The sequence below is a fragment of the Mauremys reevesii genome, linkage group 23, assembly GCF_016161935.1.
Source record: "Mauremys reevesii isolate NIE-2019 linkage group 23, ASM1616193v1, whole genome shotgun sequence".
NCBI lineage: Eukaryota > Metazoa > Chordata > Testudines > Geoemydidae > Mauremys > Mauremys reevesii.
Genome location: NC_052645.1, coordinates 4,133,661 through 4,151,360, shown reverse-complemented (window position 1 = coordinate 4,151,360; position 17,700 = coordinate 4,133,661). Strand labels below are relative to the sequence as shown.

The 17,700-nt window shown below is 50.8% G+C and overlaps 4 non-coding genes across 4 annotated transcripts; 1 reads left to right on the top strand and 3 right to left on the bottom strand.

Annotated features, from left to right (window-relative positions):
- Positions 1 to 3,357: 3,357 nt before the first annotated feature.
- Positions 3,358 to 3,522, top strand: LOC120389478. Its single transcript, XR_005590952.1, has one exon. It is a non-coding gene; the product is annotated as a U1 spliceosomal RNA (small nuclear RNA).
- Positions 3,523 to 7,887: 4,365 nt separating this feature from the next.
- Positions 7,888 to 8,082, bottom strand: LOC120389492. Its single transcript, XR_005590965.1, has one exon. It is a non-coding gene; the product is annotated as a U2 spliceosomal RNA (small nuclear RNA).
- A 3,263-nt stretch (positions 8,083 to 11,345) lies between these two features.
- On the bottom strand, positions 11,346 to 11,417 carry TRNAE-UUC. The gene has a single exon. It is a non-coding gene; the product is annotated as a tRNA-Glu (tRNA).
- A 649-nt stretch (positions 11,418 to 12,066) lies between these two features.
- Positions 12,067 to 12,139, bottom strand: TRNAK-CUU. Its single transcript has one exon. It is a non-coding gene; the product is annotated as a tRNA-Lys (tRNA).
- Positions 12,140 to 17,700: the final 5,561 nt, after the last annotated feature.

The window sequence follows — 17,700 nt, the reverse complement described above, 5'->3', positions numbered from 1 at the left end:
CCTGGCACAGGGGCTGGGGGGGAGAAAGGATTGTAGATTCTCACCTGACCTCTGGAGAGGAGGTAATAATTGAAGGGGGCATTTTTGACTCCTCCCCTCCTCAGTGTCCCAGGGCTGGAATTCTGGAATATATGTATTCTGTCTGCAAACACCCCTCCCCCGTCCCCCGGGGCGGGCTGCAGCGCTCGCTGGGGCTGTCTCCAGTGGCTGAAGTTGCCTCCATCTCTACTTTACCTGGGGGGTGTGGGGGAGACAAAGAGAGGAGATGGTCCCAGGGTGTGAAAGCAAAATTAGGGGGCTGGGAAAGAAGGACTGTTTGGAAAGGTGGGTTTTTTGCGAGGGGATGGGAGGTCATTCTTGTATTGGACCAGCTTCCGGTGGGGAGAGAGCGAGAGAGCGAGAAGCAAAATGTAAGCTGTGCTCTTTCCCCAGCAGCAGGTGGGCCACGTCGTCTCTCTGCTGGCCTGGCTTCCCGGGACGGGACCCGGCTACCACTACAGGGCAGGCAAGAGTGGCGGCCCGGGCAGGCAGGGGGCGGGGCCCGAGCGGAGGGGCGGAGCCGCATGAGCGGGTATGCAGATCTGTGTGCGAGCAGAGCATTGTGGGAGCGGACGCAGACTGCCAGGCAGGGCCCGACTTTGGCACCGGGAGCTCGGCGTGGAGAAGGGAGGGGCTCCGGGGGACGCGTCGGGGCAGCTGTCGGCAGTGGGGGCGGTGTGGGCGAGGCGGCGGTCGGTCCGCCCGTGTGTTATAAGTGCAGGGCGGCGAGGGAGGCGGCGGCCAGGCAGCAGGAACTCATACTTACCTGGCAGAAATACCATGATCACAAAGCAGCAAAGAATCCTGTGGCACCTTATAGACTAACAGACGTTTTGCAGCATGAGCTTTCGTGGGTGAATACCCACTTCTTCGGATGCAAGCAGTGGAAATTTCCAGGGGCAGGTGTATATATAAGGAAGCAAGCTAGAGATAAAGAGGTTAGATCAATCAGGGAGGATGAGGCCCTGTTCCAGCAGCTGAGCTGTGAAAACCAAGGGAGGATAAACTGGTTCTGTAATTGGCAAGCCATTCACAGTCTTTGTTTAGTCCTGAGCTGATGGTGTTAAATTTACAGATGAACTGGAGCTCAGCAGTTTCTCTTTGAAGTTTGGTCCTAAAGTTTTTTTGCTGCAGGATGGCCGCCTTAAAATCTGCTATTGTGTGGCCAGGGAGGTTGAAGTGTTCTCCTACAGGTTTTTGTATATTGCCATTCCTAATGTCTGATTTGTGTCCATTTATCCTTTTCCTTAGAGACTGTCCAGTTTGGCCTATGTACATAGCAGAGGGGCATTGCTGGCATATGATGGTATATATTACATTGGTGGACGTGCAGGTGAATGAACCGGTGATGGTGTGGCTGATCTGGTTAGGTCCTGTGATGGTGTTGCTGGTGTAGATATGTGGGCAGAGTTGGCATCGAGGTTTGTTGCATGGGTTGGTTCCTGAGCTAGAGTTACTATGGTGCGGTGTGCAGTTGCTGGTGAGAATATGCTTCAGGTTGGCAGGTTGGCTGTGGGCGAAGACTGGCCTGCCACCCAAGGCCTGTGAAAGTGTGGGATCATTGTCCAGGATGGGTTGTAGATCCCTGATGATGCGTTGGAGGGGTTTGAGCTGGGGACTGTATGTGATGGCCAGTGGAGTCCTGTTGGTTTCTTTCTTGGGTTTGTCTTGCAGTAGGAGGCTTCTGGGTACACATCTGGCTCTGTTGATCTGTTTCCTTATTTCCTCGTGTGGGTACTGTAGTCTTGAGAATGCTTGGTGGAGATTTTCTAGGTGTTGGTCTCTGTCTGCGGGGTTAGAGCAGATACGGTTGTACCTCAGTGCTTGGCTGTAGACAATGGATCTTGTGGTGTGCCCAGGATGGAAGCTGGAGGCATGAAGGTAGGCATAGCGGTCGGTAGGTTTTCGGTATAGGGTGGTGTTAATGGGACCACCACTTATTTGGACCGTGGTGTCTAGGAAGTGGACCTCCCGTGTAGATAGGTCCAGGCTGAGGCTGAAGAAGGGGTGGAAGCTGTTGAAATCATGGTGGAATTTTTCCAGAGTCTCCTTCCCATGGGTCCAGATGATGAAGATGTCATCAATGTAGCGTAGGTAGAGAAGGGGCGTGAGTGGACGGGAGCTGAGGAAGCATTGTTCCAGGTCGGCCATAAAAATATTGGCATATTGTGGGGCCATGCTGGTGCCCATAGCGGTGCCACTGATCTGGAGATATATATTGTCATTAAATTTGAAATAGTTGTGTGTGAGGATAAAGGCACAGAGCTCAGCAACCAGTTGTGCTGTGGCATCATCAGGGATACTGTTCCTGACAGCTTGTATTCCATCAGTGTGTGGGATGTTTGTGTAGAGAGCCTCTACATCCATAGTGGCTAGGATGGTGTTTTCTGGAAGGTCACCAATGCATTGTAGTTTCCTCAGGAAATCAGTGGTGTCACGGAGATAGCTGGGAGTGCTGGTAACCTAGGGTCTGAGTAGAGAGTCCACATATCCAGACAGTCCTTCAGTGAGAGTTCCAATGCCAGAGATGATGGGGCGTCCAGGATTTCCGGGTTTGTGGATCTTGGGTAGTAGATAGAATAACCCTGGTCGGGGTTCTAAGGGTATGTTGATTTGTTCCGGTGTTAGTGTAGGGAGTCTCCTGAGTAGATGGTGCTGTTTCTTAGTGTATTCCTCAGTGGGATCTAAGGGAAGTAGCCTGTAAAATTTGGTATTGGAGAGTTGTCTGGCGGCCTCCTTTTGGTAGTCAGACCTGTTCATGATGACAACAGCACCTCCTTTATCAACCTCTTTGATTATAATGTCAGGATGGTTTCTGAGGCTGTGGATGGCATTGCGTTCTGCACGACTTAGGTTGTGAGGCAAGCGATGTTGTTTTTCCACAATTTCTGCCTGTGCATGTCGGCGGAAGCATTCATTGTATAGGTCCAGACTGTCATTTTGACCCTCAGGAGGAGTCCCTGTGGAGTTCTTCTTCTTGTGCTGTTGGTGGGAGGGTAACTGTTTATCAGTGCGCTGTTCAGTGTTGTCCTGGAAGTATTCTTTGAGTCGGAGACGGCGAAAGTAGGCTTCCAGATCGCCGCAGAACTGTATCATGTTGGTGGGGTGGCAGGGCAGAAGAGAGTCCCCGAGATAGGACAGACTGTTCTTCTGGGCTGAGTGTGTGGCTGGATAGATTGACGATATTGCTCGGTGGGTTAGGGGTATCACGGTTGTGGCCCCATGTGGCAGGTAGGAGTTTAGACAGCTTACAGTCCTTTTTCCTTTGTAGAGAGGTGAAGTGAGTGATGTAGATCTCCTGTCTTATTTTAGTGAAGTCCGTTTGTATGGAAGTTTGGTTATTGATGATCACAAAGGTGGTTTTCCCAGGATGAGGCTCATCCATTGCACTGTGGGTGTGCTGACCCCTGCGATTTCCCCAAATGCGGGAAACTCAACTGCATAGTTTGTGGTAGTGGGGGACTGCGTTCGCGCTCTCCCCTGGCAATTGGTTTGAACAACAGAAAACCGACAGTGGGCTGCTTAGGCTTAGTGCACTGCAAAGCAGACTCTCGGGAAAGCAGTTGTCAGTCTGGGCCTTTGGGAGTGCTCTTTTCCACAGGCCCTGTACTTCTAGGTATCTTTGTCACAGGTTCCTCCTTGTAAGCAAAGCTCAGCTCTGGAACTTTACTTGGGTCTCTCTGTGTTCTTGGCTTTCCCTGGTCTTTTGCAGCTGATCTGCTCTCTAGTCTGCTTTTGGGGGGCTTGGACCGGTGCCTTCTTTGGCTCTAAGGGGAGCTGCCTGCCTGCTCTGCTTCTTTCCCTGCTTGTAGCTTCTTGCCCGGCCCTTCTTCTCGGGCTCTTCCTCCTTTGACGGGAGGACGGCCTCTCCAAAACGCCTGTCCCACCTGGTCTCCTCGTCCAACAGGCAGCCTCGCCCCCTGCCCTGGGGCCGCTTTGGCTTTTGCTGTCTGTTCCTGTCTCTTGGTGGCCACCCTGTCTGTGCTACGGAGACTAGGCTGTCACAACCCCATGCTGGAGGAGGGGCTTTCCGTCGCTTGAGGCCCACCCACCGCCTCCCCGAATGCCCTTAGCTACGCTGCGGGTTAGGGCGGCGTGGCCGTGTCGCCCAGGAGCGGGTTTTCCCTTTTGCACACCTCTGACGGACGGAGCTGTTTTGACTTAACTGTTCAGCATGCACCGACCCTCGGGCCTGGGCTGCACGGGGAACGTAAATCGGCGCGGCTACATCAGTCCGCGCCTTGGTCGGAAGAATTCTTCCGTCGACCTAGCTCCTGCCTTTCGGGGAGGTGGATGGCCGGCACCAACGAGGAAAACCCTCTCCAGGACCCTTCTCCGGGAACAGGGCCCTTCCGTTTGGGGAGATTATGCTGCTTTAAAAAAGAGAAATTGTTTAACTGCCTTTCTCTGAGGCAAGGTTGACTTTGTATTGCTTCCCTCGTGGCTCCTTATAGCAGTTGTGTTCTGAAATCTTTAGGGTTTGACTTCATTTATGATGAAATCTTGCTGTAACTTTATTCTAATTTTCAATGAGTAACTAGACCTGAGCTGTTTGGTGTGTTAGTGGAGGATTGTTTAAAAACCTGGGATTCCACTTTCGGCTGCCTTTCCATTCCATTTCCTCTGAAAGCCACCGAAAGCCTCCACTTCCCACATAACTCTCTCAAACCTGCAGTCATCAGGCATACAGAAGATGCTTACAGTTTCACTCCATACGAGTCCAGTTCCTCGCTGTTTCCTGTCTAACCACTGCACACATATGGTATCCCCTCCCTACCCGGAGCTGCTTCCTGGCTTTTGCGCTCAGGACAGGAAAACGAGAATGGAGAGGTAAGCTGTGCAGGGAACTCTTCCTCAGCTCGCACTCCACTCCCCAAGGGCCTTTCGAGGTCTTCTACGGACTTCAGGTTTCATTTGATTTCCAAGGTTTATGGGCTCATTAATTAGCCATCTCTCCTAATGCAGGGATCCTACGGGTCAGACCAAAGATCGATGGCCCAAAAGAGCTAAGAAACAGAAATAAAGGTGAGCGCTAGGTGTTACATTCAGATGAGCATCCAGAATCTGACTGTGCCCTGGCAAGTTCAACGCTGCCGAAAAGAAGGAGCTCGTCAGGTCCCTCTGCTAGCACCCAAATCTGGTGGCTAGTCAGTCTGCTGGGAAATAAGGAAAAGGAAATGAATTAAAGGAGTCAGGCAATAACAAGGAAATGAAGAGGTTTGTCGAACGGGTTCTGTCTGATTGACTGTCTTCCCAGCTACCCGTCCAAGTTAAAGACCTAGCCCAGTATCCTGTCTGCTGACAGCGGCCAATGCCAGGTGCCCCAGAGGGAATGAACAGAACAGGGAATCATCAAGTGCTCCATCCCCTGTCGCCCATGCCCCGCTTCTGGCAAACAGGGACACCTAGCTAGGGATACCTCTGTCAAAGCGCCATAGCTGGACCTATCCTCCATTAATTTATCTAGTGCTTTTTTGAACCCTGTTATAGTCTTGGCCTTCACGACATCCTCTGGCAAAGAGTTCCACAGGTTGGCTGTGTGGTGCGTGAAGAAAGACTTCCTTTTGTTTGTTTTAAAGCTGCTGCCTATTAATTTGGTTTGGTGACCCCTGGTTCGTGTGTTATGAGAAGGAGTATATAACTCTGCCTTATTTACTTGGTCCATGCCAGTCATGGTTTTACAGACCTCCCTCCTATCCCCTTTAGTCGTCTCTTTTCCAAGATGAAAAGTCCCAATCTTATGAATCTCTTCTTAGATGGAAGCTGGTCCATATCCCCTCATCATCTTTGTTGTCCGTTTCTGAATCTTTCCCATTCCCATATATCTTTTTGAGGTTGGGGCGACCGCATCAGCATGCAGTATTCAAGATGTGGGCATACCATGGATTGATATTGAGGCAATATGATAGTTTCTGTCTTATTACCTGTCCCTTTCTTAATGATTCCCAACGCTCCGCTGCACATTGAGTGGATGTTTTCAGAGAACTATCCACAATGACTCCCAGATCTCTTTCTCAGTGGTAACAGCTAATTTAGACCCCATAGTTTTATAGGGATAGTTGGGATTATGTTTGCTAATGTGCATTACTTTGCACTTATGAGCACCGATGTTCATCTGCCATTCGGTTGTCCCGTCACCCAGTTTTGTGAGATCTCTTTGTGGCTCTTGGCAGTCTGCCTGGGACTTAACTCTCTTGAGCAATTTTGTATCATCTGCAAATTTTGCCACCTCACTGTTTAGCCCTTTCCCCAGGTCATTTATGAATAAGTTGAACAGTACTGCTCCCAGTACAGACACCTGGGGATAAGAGAGGGAAGATCCTCTTCTGACACTGGCAGACCAGGTGCCAGCTCATGCCAAGGCCCCTAGGCCTTACTGAAAAGTGACAAACGCATGGCTGGAAACTAGTCTTGCTCACCTGTTTGTTAGTGTTGTTAAAACAGGCATTAGCTTTATAAAAACGTGTTTAGAGTTTATGACAAGCTCGTGAGTTGCTGCATGCATTATTCTCACCTATAATAGCTGTAGCCCATGTTGTAAGGTGATATATAAGCGTTGGCACTAAAGCTGTAAACCCCTTGCCGCCGCCACGCCACCAGTCAGGAGAGAAGCATTACCAAGTGTGAAATGCCAGTTTACCAGAAGAGGCGTCATCTCCTTTCCAACAAGAGAAGGCCCTGACTGAGACATCAGGCAAGCCACTGTGGATCATCCGTGGACAAAAGACTTGGTTGATTGCTCCTCCTCACACACCTCCGAGGAGGCAGAGCCCTGCACAAACACTTGCCCCCATCAGCTTGAGCTCTGGGGGAATGGAATAAAAATCCCTGTCAGGAAGAAACTGTTGTTCCCCCCTCCCCACGATGCTGCTTGGACTTCAGGGAGACGGCACACCTTCTAAGCAGCAGCAAGGGATCCTGGCTGTTTGGCTAGGGTTAGCCCTAAAGGACATACAGAGCTTGCGTGTTACAGCAGCTTCTACTACCCCTGGGTAGCAAGATAGAGTCAGGGTGCCCAAGGGGTCTGTCTGTGACTCCATGTTAAGGCTGTTCTAGTGCCTGAGGAGTTCACACTTGATACTTGGTGGGTGAAATTAAAGTGAGGAGCCCCGCTGCCTGCCAGCCCCAGGCGCCGGGGGCTGCTGCTCTCTGGGGCTCTGGCCACACTAGAAAGGTAAGTTTCTAGCTTGCCTGGTTCAGAAAACCAGAAGGGAAAGAAAGAGAACCCACATTACATTTTTTAAAAAAAGAATCCTCCTGATTTGTAAGCCACTGTCATGATTTGGGGGATTTTCCAATAGCGAGGATGGCAACAATGAGAAGCTAAGGGTTATTATGTAGCATTTAGATTACAGTAGGCTTGGGGGGGGAAATCAGGATTGGCCCCTGTGTGCTGGGTGCAGCACGACACCTAGTGCCTTGTCTTGATCTTACGAACCAAGATACATAGAACGTAGGCCGGGTGGGGAGAAGTCTGTGTAACTCATGCAGTTGTGGATATACACGTGACCTCAAATATTACCAACCGCCCCACCCCACCCCCCAAAAATACAAAAAAAAACAAACAAAAAAATCCCATCTCCCCAACAGACCCAGAATCTGGAAAGCATTTGTCCCTCATACTGTTGAAAAGACTCACAGCAGAAAGAAGGAGTCCAGCTTCTTAAATAACTCTCTAGCAAGACAAAGAAGAACCTCTCACATCTATAGACTCACAAAACACTTCCAAGAAACTGTAAAGAAAGAAAAACACCCAGATTTTTCTGCTACTTCAAAAAACATTTGCTTTAAAGAAAGTATCACAGTTCAACTCTTTTCTGCTTTTCTAACCAGAAGGTTCTCCTCTAAAGGAGATACACCGATCCTGGAAGCACTGCAATACCAGATCAATGCATAGGGCAGACAAAGCAAGCTTCTGTTCTAACCCCCCCTGCTTCAAAAATCAAGTTAATATACAGTCCTCACATCAAGGATGTATCAGAGATTAAACTGATAAGAACAGACACAACACTTTGATCTGAGCTCCAAGGAGCCCAAAACAATACTCACATTCTGCTATGCACGCACACCCCTGCGCCCACCCATTTCGACCTCACCAGGACGAGCTCCCAGAACCGCAACAACCACCACAACTCGGGAACTCTACCTGAGAATCACTTCCCCAAAATGACTCCAGTGGAAGACTTCGAAGCAAGAACCCTTAACACACAATTCTGTTCAAAGACAGACAAGTCTTGCAGACGCCTTCCTCTCCCTAGTTTCCCCTCTATACTCCTAATTTCCATAAAGCCACCCACTGACCTGGACTACCAATCTCTCACGGTTAACTCTTACAGCAAAACAGGGTAAAGAAAGCCTATGCAGGCGCTATTCCACAGCCCCGAGGCTCTTTTCTGCTCCTTCCCACAGAACTAGCTCAAACAGACAGTCAATTGCATCAAAGCAATTCCTTGCCATTTGGGGCATTGGTGCCCCTTAGTCCCTCTGAGGTGATCGGCTGGTTCCTTCTGGCCTGAAACGCTAGGAATCTGACTCAAAGGGCCACAGCCTTCCTCTTCTTCTGCGCCTATGAACTAGCACTCATCTGGGCAAAACGTTGACCGTTTCCTAAGTTAAAACACTGGTGTTTTCCCCACAGGAAAGGGATGGACAATTTCTCTCCTGTGGGAAGACGAGGGAAACCATGCAATCACCTTCTGGAAGGGATATTAAGGAGGGCGGCGGAAGAGCCCTCACGGACTAGACTAAGAAAGCAGCTCTTGAACTGACCTTCCAACAATGACAAACTAAAATCTGCAAGAGCAGCTTTTCAACTCAGGGCCCAATAAGAAGCCGTTACCAATAACTAACCGAAGAGTTACAAATGACTCCAAACCAGACACTTTTAGGAAAAACCAAACGTTAACACAAACAACAACGCATTTCTTTGCTGCTCTTCAACCGTGATACTCTCCTCCACCGTTCCTCCCAAAAACATACAAAACCAAAGAGCCAGTAGAATGCACATCACAAAACAGTCCCCTGCTAGCTAGGAAACAATCTCACTAACATGAGAATCTTAAAGTAAATAAACCATTTTCAGAGCTCTGAGCTTTTTTCATATACTATAGATAAGCTTCAGCCAGTGACACCAGTTCAGGTAGCCCCCTTCTGTTTTTCTCACAGCAGGCAACAGCCTTGCCAAAGCAAAGCCTTAAAAAATTGGGTACAAACTCATCAACATTCCTCTCCACGGAAAAATGCAAAGGGAAATAGGCTGGCCAGGGGCATGAGGACAATGGCCCAGACAAAGGGGGAGGGACTTGGTCCAGGGGTGGAGGAAGACAGAAAAAGGGACAGGCATGGGATTGGCTTCCTGTCTTTTTTCCTTTGCTCAGCATTTTACCTGTGACTGTAATGGGGAGACTTGAGAAATACCTGTGATGCTGGTGAGGTAGGTGGCTGCCCCGAGAGCACAGAGCTGAGCATTTTCCACTGGGTTGCTGCCTGCACCCTCAGCGCCTGGCCATGATCGTATAGTGGTTAGTGTTCTGCGCTCTGGCCGCAGCAGCCTAGGTTCAAATCCGGGTCACGGCATTGCTTTTTGGTGGGGAGGGGCTATCCTGCAGCACGCCTCGTGGCTCAGTCTGATGGCGTCCGTTTGCAAAGAGAGCCATCAGCCGGTCCTTAGTTTCTGCTTGGTAAAGGCAAGTCAGTGGGGTCCATCGGTCAGAAAAAGAGTCCCAGGACTTCTTGCTGGGCGTCAGGGTCCAAAAGCAACACATTACCTACTGGAAAGGGCTGTGTTTCGAATGTCCATCCAGTGTGCGTTGAAGGGAAGGATCTGCGTGCCTGGGAAGCTGCGTCCCTCCAGAGGCGCTTGAGAAGCCAAAGGGGCCGTGGGTGAGTTTGTGATGAGGTGAGTGTGAAGTGTGGAAGGGGGAGGGTGGCAAGAGGAGGTTTTGAGAGGAAAAAAGGTGCTGCTGAGCTGGTAGGTGAGGGTAAGGTCCCAGGCGGGTGTTGTGTGAGGAGCTGTGTGGGCCCGAAAAGGCGTTGTGCTGGGCAAGGGCAGGTGAGGAGGGCCAGGGCTTTTCCCAGGGCTGTTACTGCAGCCAAAGCCTTTGGGAAGCAGAAGAGGGCCATCTCGCTAGAGGGTTAAATTCACAACTCTTTCAACTCCCAGAACCCTTCTACAGCACAGATGATTTGTATACACCTTCACCGTGAGCCAAATTGGCAGGTTTCCGGGAGCCCTGTGAGTCCGATGTTGTTTTAGTCTCCCTGCTGATTTATTAGGAGAATAAAAGATGGACACTAGAACTGAGGCAGACTACGGACACCGCATTCTGAGAAAACAATGGTGAACCTCCAACTCCAGCAGTGTGGGCCACATAGACAAGTAACTAGCACCCACAATCTTTACAAGCTTTTTTCCAAAATAACTCATCTTTTGGAAAAATAGGTTGAGCCTTTTTGACAATCTGGCTAAAGATTTTAGTGCCTAATTGGGAGCCTAGTTCTTCTGCAAATCTGGCCCTAGCGGTGGGTGTGAGACCTTCTGAAAATTCTGGCCAATGTGTCTGGAAGCTCCAAGAAGCATCGCAACTTTGAGCATTTACTAGAACAGGATGAACAAAACCTTCCTTCCTTGACCGACAATCACCTTGATTCCAGGTTGAGGTTTCAAGAGAATTGATTTGATTCTTAGATGCAATGCGAAACAAACACCCTCCTGTAGACATTGGAAGGGGGAGGCTGAAATGGATCTGCCACTAAACCACGTTGCCTTTCATCAGTAGCCACCTGAGCAAGAGGGTAACCACTGGCCTAGAGGTGAAAGGCCCATAGCCCATGCTCAGAAGCCTTCAGCGGCTAGATCTGAGGAATGGAAAAGCTTAATGATCTTTCTCCGGGGTGTTACTTCCAAAGACTTGTATATAGCGCTGGGTGAAAGGTGTTGGGATGAATATTATATTTAGTGAAATATTTTGGTGGACCCAAAATGATTGTTTGGTTTGGTTTGGTTTCACCAAGAAAAGTGAAAAGAAAAGAAAAAGATCTTGGGTCAAAGTGCAATGTTGTTCTAATTTAGGTTAGGCTCGGTAAGAAGGAAAAACTAAATTGTTTGCACAAGTAAGTGTATTTGTGTAAAAGGGTGCAGAGGCTGGGCTTTAAGGGGCAGATAGCCATATTGTAGTAGTTGGAAGCTTTGCTTTCCCATGGCCTCTAAAGAGTTTCTGAGCATTCTGAAGGAGGCCAGGAAGTTGCATTCTTCTGGTTGAACTCCAAGCGAGGAAGGCAAGGTAGACTTTTGTTGAAGAGGATAACTCCCTGACCGGGAATCGAACCCGGGCCGTGGCGGTGAAAGCGCCAAATCCTAACCACTAGACCACCAGGGAGATGACAGTTGGGGGGGTTGGGCATAACTTTCTAGGCCTACTTTCTGTCCAACTGAGGCCATTCGTTCGTCTTCAAAGGAGGTTAACACAAGCTCTGAGCTCTTCGTTTCCTTACGGTTCCCTTCCTATTTTTAGCACTGATATGAAAAAGAAACAGAAAACATATTAAGACAATTTCCAGTATTGTTATACATTGAGGCCATGTCTGTTTATTAAAAAACAGTTTTGTTGCTATCTTGTTTTACTCTCCATGGGCTTACAGAAATGTATGAGGGATGAATAAGATGTGGTGGAATCGTCAGCCTTAAGCAATCTCCATCCCAATGAAGAGGGCTGGTGGAGGATTTGAGAAAGAAGCAGTTATCTCAACTACTGAGCGCTGGCGAAGATATAGAAATAAGTAGAGAAGCTCTAGATGGCTGCTCAGGGGGAGGGGGGCAATCAGCTTCTGAAAGGTTATTTTTTCCCTCTCTTGCCTGGGCTAGAAGAGACTCAACTCTCTTAGGACCATGGAATTGTCAATGTGTCTTGTCTTCATGATGTACTAAAGGTCCGAGACCGCCTCAGCTGGTTGAGAGGACAAAGAGTGGATTCCGTTATGCTCTGAGACTCTAAGGGAGAGAGTGATGTCGAAGAGTGCAAGATGAAACACCCAACGTGGGGCTTGAACCCACGACCTTAAAATTAAGAGTCTCATGCTCTACCGACTGAGCTAATTGGGCTAGGCCTCAAAGGGTAGCAAAGGCACAGACAGTGCAAAAGAAGAGCGAAGGAAGTTTCTTTGCGTGCTGAGATTCGTTTCCTGACATTTGCCTTCTTTCCTGGTTCCTTCGCTCCAGCTAGCAAACAGGGCCCGTTCCAAGGCTAGTTAGATGCTGGTGTCTAGACCAGAGAAGTGGGAAAATCATCTAGCAGCTGCTCAGAGAAACCTGGGTGGGAGGGTGGAATTTAGGATTCTCCCAGCAGGAGGAGGTGCTGTTTCTCAGAAAAAGCTTCTCAGCGCCCAAAGAGGTGGCAGAGAAGACAGTTCCCGCCGGCCGCCAGACACATCTTTTCGCAGGGAATCAGAACCCCCTGGGGTAAAACTCTTCCAAGGATGTGCGGCTCCAGGAATGTCAGAGAAGGGAAGGACTGTTTGCTTTAGGAGGTGGGTGCGGGAACCTGCAGGTCCTTAGGTCCCTCCAGCGTCCGATGAAAGCATTTGGGGGGAAGGGGCCGGGATAGACAAAGACAGGAAAGACGGGCTTGCGGCTCCTGTGCAAACACCATGTTGCCAGCGGTCCAAGAGAAGCGGGTGGGGGTTCGAGCATTTTGGCTGCTTCCTGAGGGCATGGAACTCACAACCTGGCAATGCTCAGAGCCCCGTTCCTCGGGAGTTTTCTTTGTGTTGGTCTTGTGATGCTGAGGGAGGAAGCTGAAGCATCATTTGAGTTTGTTTCAGTGCCTTCGGTTGGGCTAAGGTTGTGACCCATTCATATATATAGTATGAACTATATACACTAACTATACTACAAACGAATAAAGTTAACTACAACTATATAAATCTGAACTATATATACAAGAATTAACGAGAGAAACTACGAGTAGCTAGGGAAGTGGAGGTCAGCTAAGCCGCGCTCCACTGTTCCAACGACCGACACGGGCAGTAAGAAGGAACTGAGGGGCGGGTGGGTCAGCAGTGGTATATATCTGGCGCTATAGCGGCGCCACTCCAGGGGGCACCCATCCGACCCACCGAGTGTTGCTTGGGTAAAAATCTTCCGACGAACGCACACGGCGCGGCGCACACCTAACTGGAATGCATATGAGCAATCACTCGAAGAAGAACTCCTTCTTTCTTGTATATTGCAAAGAAACCTGGTGTTATTTTTCACCAAGGAAGCTGGTAGATGTTTGAACACAAAGTATTGCAGCTTGGGAACAATCCCCCAGAAATGGCATCTTCCCCCCCTCCACCCCGGAGCTTCCCTGCCTGAACGTAAAGAGTGCGCAGCGCGCGTCTCTCTCCCTTGCTGCTGCTGCTGCCGCCGCCTAAGGGCTACAGCATAAGAGCAGTGCTAGCTGCTGTAGCACCTCAGGAGGGAGGGGACCCTGCCATTTTTGGCAGCCCTCCTCTCCCGCTACCTGGAGGAGACACGAAGGGGACTTCCGGCCAGGAGACGGACTTCACTCACCTTAGCAGCTGCTGGGGCTTCTGTTAGTGTTTGACCCTATGATTCCGCCCCCGCCCCTGCCCCTGCCCCTGCCCCATGCTGGGGAAGGGGCAGCCCCATCCCCCATCCACAGTGAAGTTATGGTGAGGGGCAGCAACATGGAAGGCCACCTGTGATGGCAACCCCCCCATCCAGTACCCATCATAGAGGAGGTGAGTGAGCTTTCTGGACCTGAGAGGGGCCCTACGAGCATGTGCAGTGACTGTGGTGCGGAGTGAGTGTGCTGTGGGGGCAGAGGGGCAGAGGAGGGGTCCCTCCCCTGGAGCTTGCTGCTGCCAGTGGTGGTGATGGGGAGTCCTCTCTGGCCCTAGCCCTGGGGCAGCCTGTCTGCACCCCAAGTTCCTCATCCTCAGCCCTGCCCCACCCCAAAGCCTGCACTCCCAGCACTGAGCACACTCCTGCACTGTGAACCTCTCATCCCCAGCCCCACCCCAGAACCCTCACCTGAGGGGAAAAACATGCAACTTAAATTTGGTGGTCAGTTTGGAGTATCATTTTGTTTAGCACGATACTTGACTATTTTACACCCCTTCAAAGTATGTAACTGGTCGTATACAGGTGTTACGAAGTGGGAATGTGCTTAATGTTTTCTCTGAATACTGTCTGTGTGCCTCAGTTTCCCCAATGCATTTCTTAAGGCTCTAGATGGTGGGATAAGGGGGTGTGATTGTTGTAAAGCCCTAGAGGGCCAGTGTGATGGTGTCTGCACAGAGAATGGCCGAAACCCTGTCTCCAGGCAACTGATGGCCTGAGCCCCTCCCCTGCAAAGGTGCCAGCTGAAGGTGTTGGAGACAAAGAGATCAGGTGAGCAGAGAGGAGTGGGGGCTGGAGGGGGTTTGGGAGTCTGGAGCTGGCTGGGGACCAGGCGTGAAGTGCAGACAAGGGGGGTCTGGCTCACTGCCCCCAGAATGGACCCGGCCTAGGGGTCCGGTTCACTGTACCTACAAGCTCTGTTTTACACCCTGTTCCTGTCATCGAATAAATCTCTGTGTTACTGGCTGGCTGAGAGTCACGTCTGACTGCAAAGTGGGGGGGCGGGACCCTCTGGCTTCCCCAGGACTCCACCTGGGCGGGCTCGCTGTGGGAAGCGCACAGAGGGGCAGAAGATGCTGAATGCTCCAAGGAGAGACCCAGGAAGGTGAAGCCGTGTGAGCTTCTTGCCCAGAAAAAGTCTGCTCCGAGGAGAGGAGGCTCCCAAAGTCCTGCCTGGCTTGGTGGGGAGCAGTTCCAGAGCATCGCCCAGGGACTCCGTGACACCCGGTACCCACCACAGGGAAGGCGAGTGGGCTTTCTGGACCTGAGAGAGTCCCTAGGAGCATGTGCGGTGACTGTGGCGCAGAGTGAGTGTGCTGCGGGAGGTGGGGACGATGGGTCCCTCCTCTGGAGCTGCGGCTGCCGGTAACAGGGAGGGGGGTCCTCTCTGGCCCTAGCCCTGGGGCAGCCTGTCTGCATCCCAAGTTCCTTATCCCCAGCCCTGCCCCACCCCAGTCCCTGCACCCCAGCCCTGAGCACCCTCCTGCACTGTGAACCCTCATCCCCAGCCCAACCCCAGAGCCCACACCTGAGGGGAAAAACATGCAACTTAAATTTGGTGGTCAGTTTGGAGTATCATTTTGTTTAGCACAATACTTGACTATTTTACACCCCTTTAAAGTGTATAACTAGTTGTATACAGGTGTTACAAAGTGGGGCTGTTCTTAATGTTTTCTCTGAATACAGTGTGGGTGCCTCAGTTTCCCCTGTGCATTTCTCAAGTATCTAGATGGTGGGATAAGGGGGTGTGATTGTTGTAGAGCCCTAGAGTGCTAGTGTGATGCCGTCTGCACAGAGAATGGCTGAAACCCTGTCTCCTGGATACTGATGGCCTGGGCCGCTCTCCTGCAAGGTGCCAACTGAAGGTGTTGGAGAACAGAGAGATCGGGTGGCCTCCTAATGCCTGGAAAAGAGACAAAGGCCAGAGGAGGGAGTGTCAGTGCCTGTGCAGACTTCCGGGAAGCGCACGGTGTGGAAGGGGATGCTGGGATGCTTTGGAACAACTCCATACAAAGCCAGTCAGGACTCTGGGGGAGCTTTCTCTATCGGAGCAGACTGTCTCCAGTGCAGGAAGCTTACACCTTCCTGGGTCTGACCTCGAAGCATTCAGCCCTTCCACACTGTGCGCCTTACGCAGCCAGTCTGCCCAGGCAGGTCCTGGGGCAACCAGAGGTCCCTGCACCCCCAACTCCACAGTCAGACGTGACTCTCAGCCAGACAGTAAAACAGAAGGTTTATTAGATGACGGGAACACAGTTTAAACAGAGCTTGTTGGTACAGAAAACAGGACCCCTCAGTCAGGCCCATCTTGTGGGGTGGGGAGCCCAGAACCAAGTTCTGTGTCTCTCCCCATTTCCCCAGCCAGCTCCAAACTGACACTCCCTCCTCTGGCCTCTGTGTCTCTTCCGGACAAGGAGGCCACCTGATCTCTTTGTCCCCAACACCTTCAGTTGGCATCTTGCAGGGGAAACTGAGGCACCCACACAGTATTCAGAGAAAACATTAAGAACATTCCCACTTTGTCACAACAGGTGCAACAAAATATAATACCATATATTGAAGTAGGCAAGTGCCGCTTCTGACTTTCCACTTTTAATTGACCCTTGTAATCTTGTGGCACTGACGCGTTGTAGCTTCATTTTATATCGGCTTACAGGGCGGGAGCGGGGGGGCACCACCATTTTGAGCCCCACCAAAAATTATACAAACCTGTCGCCTATGGGCGGGCATGGGGGTTTCTGGCAGGCGAGGGAGAAGGTGAAAGGAGGCGAGTGGTGGGTGGGGACTGACTAGGAGGGATGCAGCAAGCCAGCAGGGGGCTAGGGGGTGAAGAGGGGTGTGATGGTGGGGCCCAGCAGGGAGGGGGCTGTGATCTGGTCACCCCATGTGCAGTTTCTTCCTGCCCCCACCGAACCTTGTTTCGATGGGGCGGAGCTGGGGAAGGAGGGTTTGTTTCCACGGGGCCGGGCGGCGCTGGGGGGGGGAAGAAGGGGGCAATTTTATATTAATAAGGAAATGTTTTATAAATTTTAATAAAATAAACATTAGTGAAGAAAATCAGTTGTACAACTATCAAAACAAATTATTTTCCTGATATGAAAGTGCAAATCAGCTAATTAATATATGATGCAATGTATGTAATAGATAATTTTGTTATTATTTATATAGTCATTGAAAGTAAATAATACATGGAAGAAACGAAAGGGTTTTTTTAAAGTGTTTTTTTGTTTTAGTCATCCCTGCCGGGGCTCCATCGAAACTGTTCGAATTGGGCCCCACACTTCCTGAAGCCGCCCTGGCAATGAGGCTAATCATCTAGTGGAACAAGCTCCGCAAGGGACGTGGTTAATTCCCCATCACTGCCCTGTGTAAATGAAGACCGCAGCTCTTGCTGCAAGACACCTGGTGTGTGGGTGTCCCTGTTCCCCCTTCAGAACCTCTGGTACATGGTGCTTCACTCCTCCCAGTTCAAGATCCCCATCACGTGGGTGCTCCCATCCAGGATCTCTGGTGGGTGTCTCTGTCCCCCCCCCATGAACTAGCTCCATGTGTGGTTTCCCCTGCCTGCCCCCATCTGGGATCTGTGGGTGTCTCTGTTCCCCTTTTCAAGATCCGTGTTGCAGGGGGGCATCCCTCCCCCCAAGTCAGACTCCCCATCATGTCGGTGCTCCCATCCCCCCCTCCAGGCTCTGCGGGGTGTGTGTGTGTGTCTAAAAAGAGACTGTGTCTCACTGTCTTGCCCAGGCTACACTGCAGGGGCTATTCACAGGTGCGATCCCACTACTGATCAGCACAGGAGATTTGACTTGCTCTGTTTCCAACCTGGGCCGGTTCACCCCTCCTTAGGCAACCTGGGGACCCCAAGCTCTCCCAAGATCACCATATTGATGCTGAACTTAGTGCGGACACCTGATCAGCACAACCCCCTGCAGCCCAGAACTCCTGAGCTCAAGTGATCCACTGGCCTCAGCCTCCCCAGGAGCTGGGATCACAGGCACCAGCCACAGGGCCCAGCTTGTTTCTCAGCCTGGCAGCTG